Source organism: Petaurus breviceps, unplaced genomic scaffold, assembly GCF_028583685.1.
Source record: "Petaurus breviceps papuanus isolate PSGF00001 unplaced genomic scaffold, PetGlider_PUasm1.0 90574, whole genome shotgun sequence".
NCBI classification, from domain to species: Eukaryota; Metazoa; Chordata; class Mammalia; order Diprotodontia; family Petauridae; genus Petaurus; species Petaurus breviceps.
Genome location: NW_027187277.1, coordinates 4420378 through 4427458, shown reverse-complemented (window position 1 = coordinate 4427458; position 7081 = coordinate 4420378). Strand labels below are relative to the sequence as shown.

Below are 7081 nucleotides of genomic sequence, written 5' to 3'. Positions count from 1 at the left end.
GTTATTATTTCCAATTTTATTTTCCCATTTATTTATCATTTGTAAGTAGTTGTTGGCATGTTGTCTCTCCCAGCAGACTGAATTCCTTGAAAACACATACTTTTTCCTTTCTTTGTGTCCTTAGCACTTAGCTCAGTACTTATCTGGCAAATACTTGGTGTTGATAATAAATGTTGTTTGATTACAAAATAAAATTCATACCAGCCTTTAAGACCCTCCAAAATTTGCCTCCCATTCTCCCATCCCCAGACTTACCTTTACAGCATTCCCCTTTGCATACATTCCAGTTGATTCGAACCAGCTGTTCTCCTGCTGAATGTTAGTATCCATGCCTGGAAAAGCCACCTTCCTCTACTCACATTCCTCCTTAGTTCCAAAGTCCAGTTGAGGCATCATGACTTTTGATCCAGAGGGCCACTTTTTTCATTCTGCCTCACATTTTTCTTGCTTCTGACGTGTTCATTTTATTCAAGCTGTTTGTCTTCTCTGAAATGCCCTCCTTTTTCTTTAAATCTTACCCATCAATTCTTTCAAAATTCAGTAAAAAAAAAAAAGCCTGTTTATTACTAAAAACCCTCTTGAACTAACTCCAAACTACACTGAATTTTTTTTTGCCTTTTTTTTTGGAGGGCAATTGGGCTAAGTGACTTGCCCAAGGTCACACAGCTAGTTTTTTTTGTGTGTGTGTATGTTAAGTGTCTGAGGCTGGATCCAAACTCAGGTCCTCCTGACTCCAGGGCTGGCATTCTACTCACTGCGCCACCTAGCTACACTCCCAACTACACTGATATCTTAAGAAATCTTTGATCAATTTAGGATAGCACAAAGCATCTTGCCATTGTTTTGGTCATTCATTGGTTCATATGTCTTACTGCCCCCAAAGAAAGAAAAGTTGTTTATTGGTCAACAAAAAGCTTTTCTACTCTTTTAATGCTCAACTCAGTAGTACTTAATTGGTAGTGCTGTGCACATAATAAAATGTATGCTGAACAAATGAATATAATGAAAAAAGAGACTTTAAAAATATTTGGGAACGTTATTAATCTACTTAAAGAAAGTTGAATAACTGCAGTTGTATGTACAGCATCCACTGAAGAGCACCTAAAATATTTCATCAGCCTTAAGTGCTGAAGAGAAATTTTTAAAAATCAAGACACTTCATGGCAACATATAAAGTGATTTTGGGGGGAAAGGAGGCAATGACACCTTACTTTAAAACTTATTTTAGCTTTAGTTTTCCTCCTCGTCTCCTCCCACTATCTATCTCTTGCTTTTAGAATTCCAGACCAGAGTACGACTAGAGCTGTGATGGGGAGGGGTTTGGGGAAGGAACACATAACAAGTAGCCTGTGCCTGCCCAAGGGAAGACCTCTAATTTCCAGCTGTATTCTGATCTTTGTCATTTCTGAGCAGGGGCAAGAGACTAGTGATCCCTGAAAATGGATGTTTCTAGTCTTGGAGATGAGCTATTTGATAATCTGGAGTTGAAAGGCTCCCAAGTTTCAGAGTTGGGCTCCCAATAGAGTAAGATTTCCTTAGCATATTTCTAAGAGGAGGAAGGCAGGCTCCTGCAGAGAAGGGCCTTGATTGGTCAGTCTGGAGCATAAGGTAAATAGGAAAGATTTGTTTAGCGATTCCACATAGTGCTTATTCTCTGGGGAGTGCGCTAGTGAATCTAACATGATATATGGGTGGCCTGTTACTCTATTTGTTCATAGGTATCTGTGAATCTGTTAAGTCTTATGACTTAGAGTCATACCTAATCTTGATGTAGATTTTCCCTGAGCTTCTGAGCTGGGAGAATAATCTAGAGACAAATTGATGCCTTTAGATCAGCCGCCAGGATCATACCAAGGTCTATGTGAACCCAGTCCTTTGGTGGATCCAAGGCTACAAAGCCATTTATTTACCTTTCCTACAACAGTCCAATCTGTCATCTACACACACAGACAGAGTAGCACTCTCCACAAGCAGTCACCCAAGTCATTATACCACTGGATTGACAGTGGGAAATTTTTCTTTATGTCAAATCTAAATTTGCCTATTGGCTTCCAGTTCTGTCCTCTTGTACAAGTCAACCCTTTCAACACCTGAAAACCTTTCTCATGGCTCTTTTGGTTTTCTTTTCTCTAGGCTAATGATATCAATTCTTTTTTTTTTTTAAAGCCATTGGAGTTAAGTAACTTGCTCAAGGTTCCACGGTCAGTTATTTCTGGGTGTGGTGCTAAGTATCTGAGCCTGGATTCGATCCCCAGGTCATCCCGACACTGGGGCCAGTGCTCTTACTCGCTGAGCCACCTGGCCGCCCCTAAGCAACTGGGGTTAAGTAATTTGCTCAAGGTTACACGGCCAGGTGTTTCTGGGTGGGTGCTAAGTGTCTGAGCCCGGATTCGATCCCCAGGTCATCCCGACACTGGGGCCGGTGCTCTTACTCGCTGTGCTATCTGGCCGCCCCGATATCAATTCTTTCAATGAATCCTCATATGGCCCAGGTTTTTGTCCACCCTCATCCTAGTTACTATCCTTTGCCAACATTTTTTAGGTTACAGACCTTCCTGAATTCTGGTGTCTAGATCTGAATACAATACTTCAGATGTAGTTCAGACCAGAACAGAGTAGGGGCACTTGTTCAGTCATTTCAGTGGTGTCTGACTGAGTCTGTGACTCCACCTGAAGTTTTCCTGGCAATCATACAGAAGTGATTTGCCATTTCCTCCTCCAGTTCATTTTACAGAGGAAGAACTGAGGCAAACAGGGTTGTGACTTGCCCCGGTTCACACAGCTAGTGTCTGATGCCAGATTTGAACTCAGAAGGATGTCTTCCTGACTCCGAGTTCAGTGCTCTATCCACTGCACCACCAAACTGCCATACAGAGGGACAACCACTTATTTTCTAAATGAAGCAGCACAGGATCACATTAGCTTTTGGAGCTGCTTTATATAAAGGATGACTCAGAGAACCTGCAGCCCACTAAAAACTCCCAGAATGTTCCCCATGCGAACTGCAGTCTACCCACATCCCTGTTATCTTGTATTCTTGAAGCTGAGGTTTTTGTTGTTTTTTGCCTTTTTGGAGGGCAATTGTGGTTAAGTAATTTGCCCAAGGTTACACAGCTAGTTTTTATTGTGTGGGTGTTAGGTGTCTGAGGCCGGAACCGAACTCTGGTCCTCCTGACTCCGGGGCCGGCACTTTTACTCACTGCACCACCTAGCCACCCCAAAGCTGAGTTTTTCAGTATGTGGAATATGCAATTATAATTAGGAAGGGATTGCTTTGGGAAAACTTCACAGGATCACAGATTTTGGGCTGGAAAGGGCCTTACATGTCATGTAGTCACTCTCCCAACTTCACAGGTGAACAAAGAGGCCCAGGGAGACCAAGCTGAGCAAGCTAAGGTCACTGAGAGTAAATAGCACGGACAGCATTCATACCCAGGTCCTTTGACTCCAAGTTTAGCCCTCCTTTTGCTATACTGGGATCAGAGATCAGAGACTTTGAGCTGGAAGGGATTGTAAGAGAGGATCTAGCCTAATCCACTCATATTACAGATCAGGAAACTGAGGTCAAGGGAAAGAAAGTGGCTTGCTCAAGCCCATGCTGGGGTGTTCAGCTGCACAGCCCGCTTATTAAGTCTCTTCCTGCCAAGTCCACCCCTCATGACTTTACCACATGTCACTTTTCAACTGAACCACTGCAGTAGCTTCTGGGGGGGGGGGGGGGTCTGCCTGCCTCAGGCTCCTCCCCACTCCAATGCCCAAACAATTTTCCTAAAGCACAAGTCTGATCACATCACTCCCCCAATCCAATAAACTTCACAGATTCCCCATTCCCTCCAGAATCAAATACAAAATCCCGTGCCTGGCACCTAGTGTTTCACAACTTTCTCCTTTCCCCATTTTTGCTTTCTACATTTTATCTACCTGCACGTATTTCACAATCCAGCAAGTTTTCTTGCTTTTCTTTGCATAATGCCCCATGTCTGGTCGTCCCATGCCTGGAATGCTCTGCCGCCACCTGCATGTTTCCCTACTGTTCTTTAAGACTCAGTTCCAATCCCGTTTCCTGCAGGCTTTTCCCAGACTTCCCCTGGCACACTAATGACTTCCCTCTTCTCTGTACGTATTTTGTATGTTACAGCTGTTTGCACGTTTTCTCCCGCATTACTATGTGGGCTCTTTGAGGATAGAGACTGCTGTTTGCCCTTCTGTGCTTAACAGTGTATGGCACGTACTAAGCTGAAACTTCACGCATAAACTGGCTTCCAACTCAAAAGTATTCATCAAGTCTGCCAAACTTAGGAGTTGTTTTAATAGAATTAACTTACAATGTTAAGAGACAGACAGCTGAAAAAACAAACTATTGGGAGCCTCTCAACCTACACTTTATCTCCTCTTCCAAACCACCTTTCATACAGTCATCAATTGAGATTCCTCCAGTACCAGTCTCACGATGCCACTCTCTAGTTCATGGCACCATGGTCATGGTTCTCTTTCTTGCATCCTTTGCTCAGATTTTAAACCCTTCATAATCTGGTTGTCTCCCTTTGCAGATTTACTGTCCACCATAATTCAAGTGACCTATTATCAAGTCTCCATATATGACATTCAATGTCTCCTCTTCATGTCTTTTCAGAGGCCATCAGTCTCCCAGTGTAGAATCCCCAACCTTCTTCAAAGCTTCCCTTCATCACCTTCCCTGGAAGTCTATCCTGATTCTCCCCCTCAACTTGTTCATGCCCTCTCTCCAGAGATTACTTTTTCATGTATTTTTAATTATTTATGGACACATTATTTAACTCAATAGATTATAAACTTCTAAGAGTAGGCATTCCATTTTTATCTTTTTATGCTCCAAGTCTAGAAAAGAGCATGGTATGTAAAAAGCACTGAACTACCTATTGAATAGACTATAACGGGAGGGGTGGTGAATGGCAGGTGCTGTTTAAATAGTTCATTAAAGGTCACAAAGGGTTTCACCACAATCACGAATGGTAAGTGTAAGCATTGTTTCCATCTTACAGAAGAAACCAAAGTTCAGAGAGGTTGACTAGCTTACACACAGCTGCTGTCAGAAGTAGGATTTGAACCCAGGTCTGCAGGACTCTCTTCATGCCTCTATATTGCTTCTCCAGAGTTAGGAAAAACAGTGCAGGAACTGAAGCATTATTTAGCATAGTTCCTTGCATGTAAGTAGGCACCCTCTTTTCTGAAGGTAGTTATCAGAGTAGAGGAGAAATTCCCTATTGCTTAAAAAAAAAGTTGAGAAATCTACTCCTGGAGCTTGGGAGATCATTAAGGACATTTGAAAAAGACACTCAAGGAAGTTGTTCTGACAAGGGTTATTTCAGATAGGTGCCTTTCCCTTCTATTCCTCCTCCCTTTCTCTACAGTGTATGGTCATATTTTATAGAATGTTTTCCCTTTCTTGTTTCTGCCCTCAAAGAACTCACTTTCTGATACAACATGCATACAACTATGTTTTGTTTTTCTTTTTTGGAGGGGGGAAGGGCAAGTCACTTAGAGGAGTTAAGTGACTTGCCCAAGGTCACACAGCTAGTAAATGTTAAGTGCCTGAAGTTGGATTTGAACTCAGGTCCTCCTTACTCCAGGGCCAGTGCTCTATTTCACTGCTCCACCTAGCTTCCCCCATGCTATCCAACAGGCTCTGATGCAGATATTGAATGTATGAGCTCTGATGAAAAGTCAGATAATGAAGGCAAAAATGAAATGGTGTCTTCAAACTCAAGCAACAATACTGGAAATTCTACAACTGAAACCTCCAGTACCTTAGAGGTAAGAACTCAGGGCCCTATACTTACAGCAAGTGGTAAGAACCCTGTCATGGAGATCAATGGAAAAAAGAAGAGGTCTTAAATATGAACTCATCTCTGAAACAGGTGGAAGCCATGATAAGCAATTTGTTATGGAGGCAGAAGTAGATGGACAGAAATTCCATGGTGCAGGTCCAAATAAGAAGGTAGCAAAAGCCAGTGCAGCATTAGCTGCCTTGGAGAAGCTATTTTCTGGGCCCAATGCAGCAAATAAGAAAAAGATTATTCCTCAGGCTAAGGGTGTAGTAAATACAGCTGTGTCGGCAGCTGTCCAGGCAGCTCAGGGGAGAGGAAGAGGAACCCTTGCAAGAGGAGCTTTTGTTGGCGCTGCAGCTGCCCCTGGTTACATAGCTCCAGGTTATGGCACACCCTATGGCTGTAGCACAGCTGCTCCGGCCTATGGTTTACCCAAGAGAATGGTTCTGCTGCCCATTATGAAATTCCCAACCTAACCAGTTCTCCACTACTCATTCTTTTAGCAAATGGCTGAAGCTAATTCCTATTGATTGAGCAACAATCCAGTCCAGTCCCGAATATTAGAAGAGAGAACAAGCCTTTTTATCCGGTTTCCTTTGAACATATAACTTGCACAAAAATGATTTGTAAAGAACATCTTTTCCTACTTTTTATTTTTTGATTTTAACAAATGCAAATTTAGTTCTCTAAAACTTGAAAAAAAAATACACAAAAACCTTCCATTCCCTTACCCCCAACAAAAAACCTAGTTCTGTGAAACGTTACCTCATTTTCCCCTTCTGTTCTAGGGGACAAACTAGCCACTCAAAGCTTGTTTTAAATGAAGTCTCAGATTATGTAAAATTAAATTTGTGAAGGATGTATAGAGTATAAAACAAGGATCACAAATAAACTGTTTTTGTTGTAAAAAAAAAAAAGAAAATCAGTAAGCTTTGGATTTAGAATATCATTGTAGTCGTCTGAAGATAAACCCTAGCCACTAATTTGCATTTTACAACAATGTAAAAGGGGATGGTGACATTTTATCCAACTAAACATTTCTAAGCAATTAAGACTATCTTATCAACAAATATTTAGTCTATTGTTTTACCTATTATATAGGACAACTAGAACAAAAGTTTAAAAGTTGGCAAAAACAACCCAAAAACTTGATCAACTATTCATTTCTATATTAAATATGCAAGGCCGTTAACAATCTCTAAGTATCTGCAAGTGTCTGAGACTCTTCTTGACTAATGTAAAAAAGACTTCATTAAATGCAGCTGAAAAATCAA

At 41.5% G+C, this 7081-nt stretch overlaps 1 pseudogene; it reads left to right on the top strand.

Annotated features, from left to right (window-relative positions):
* The first annotated feature begins 4988 nt into the window (after positions 1–4988).
* On the top strand, positions 4989–6729 carry LOC138142411 (spermatid perinuclear RNA-binding protein pseudogene; annotated as a pseudogene).
* Positions 6730–7081: the final 352 nt, after the last annotated feature.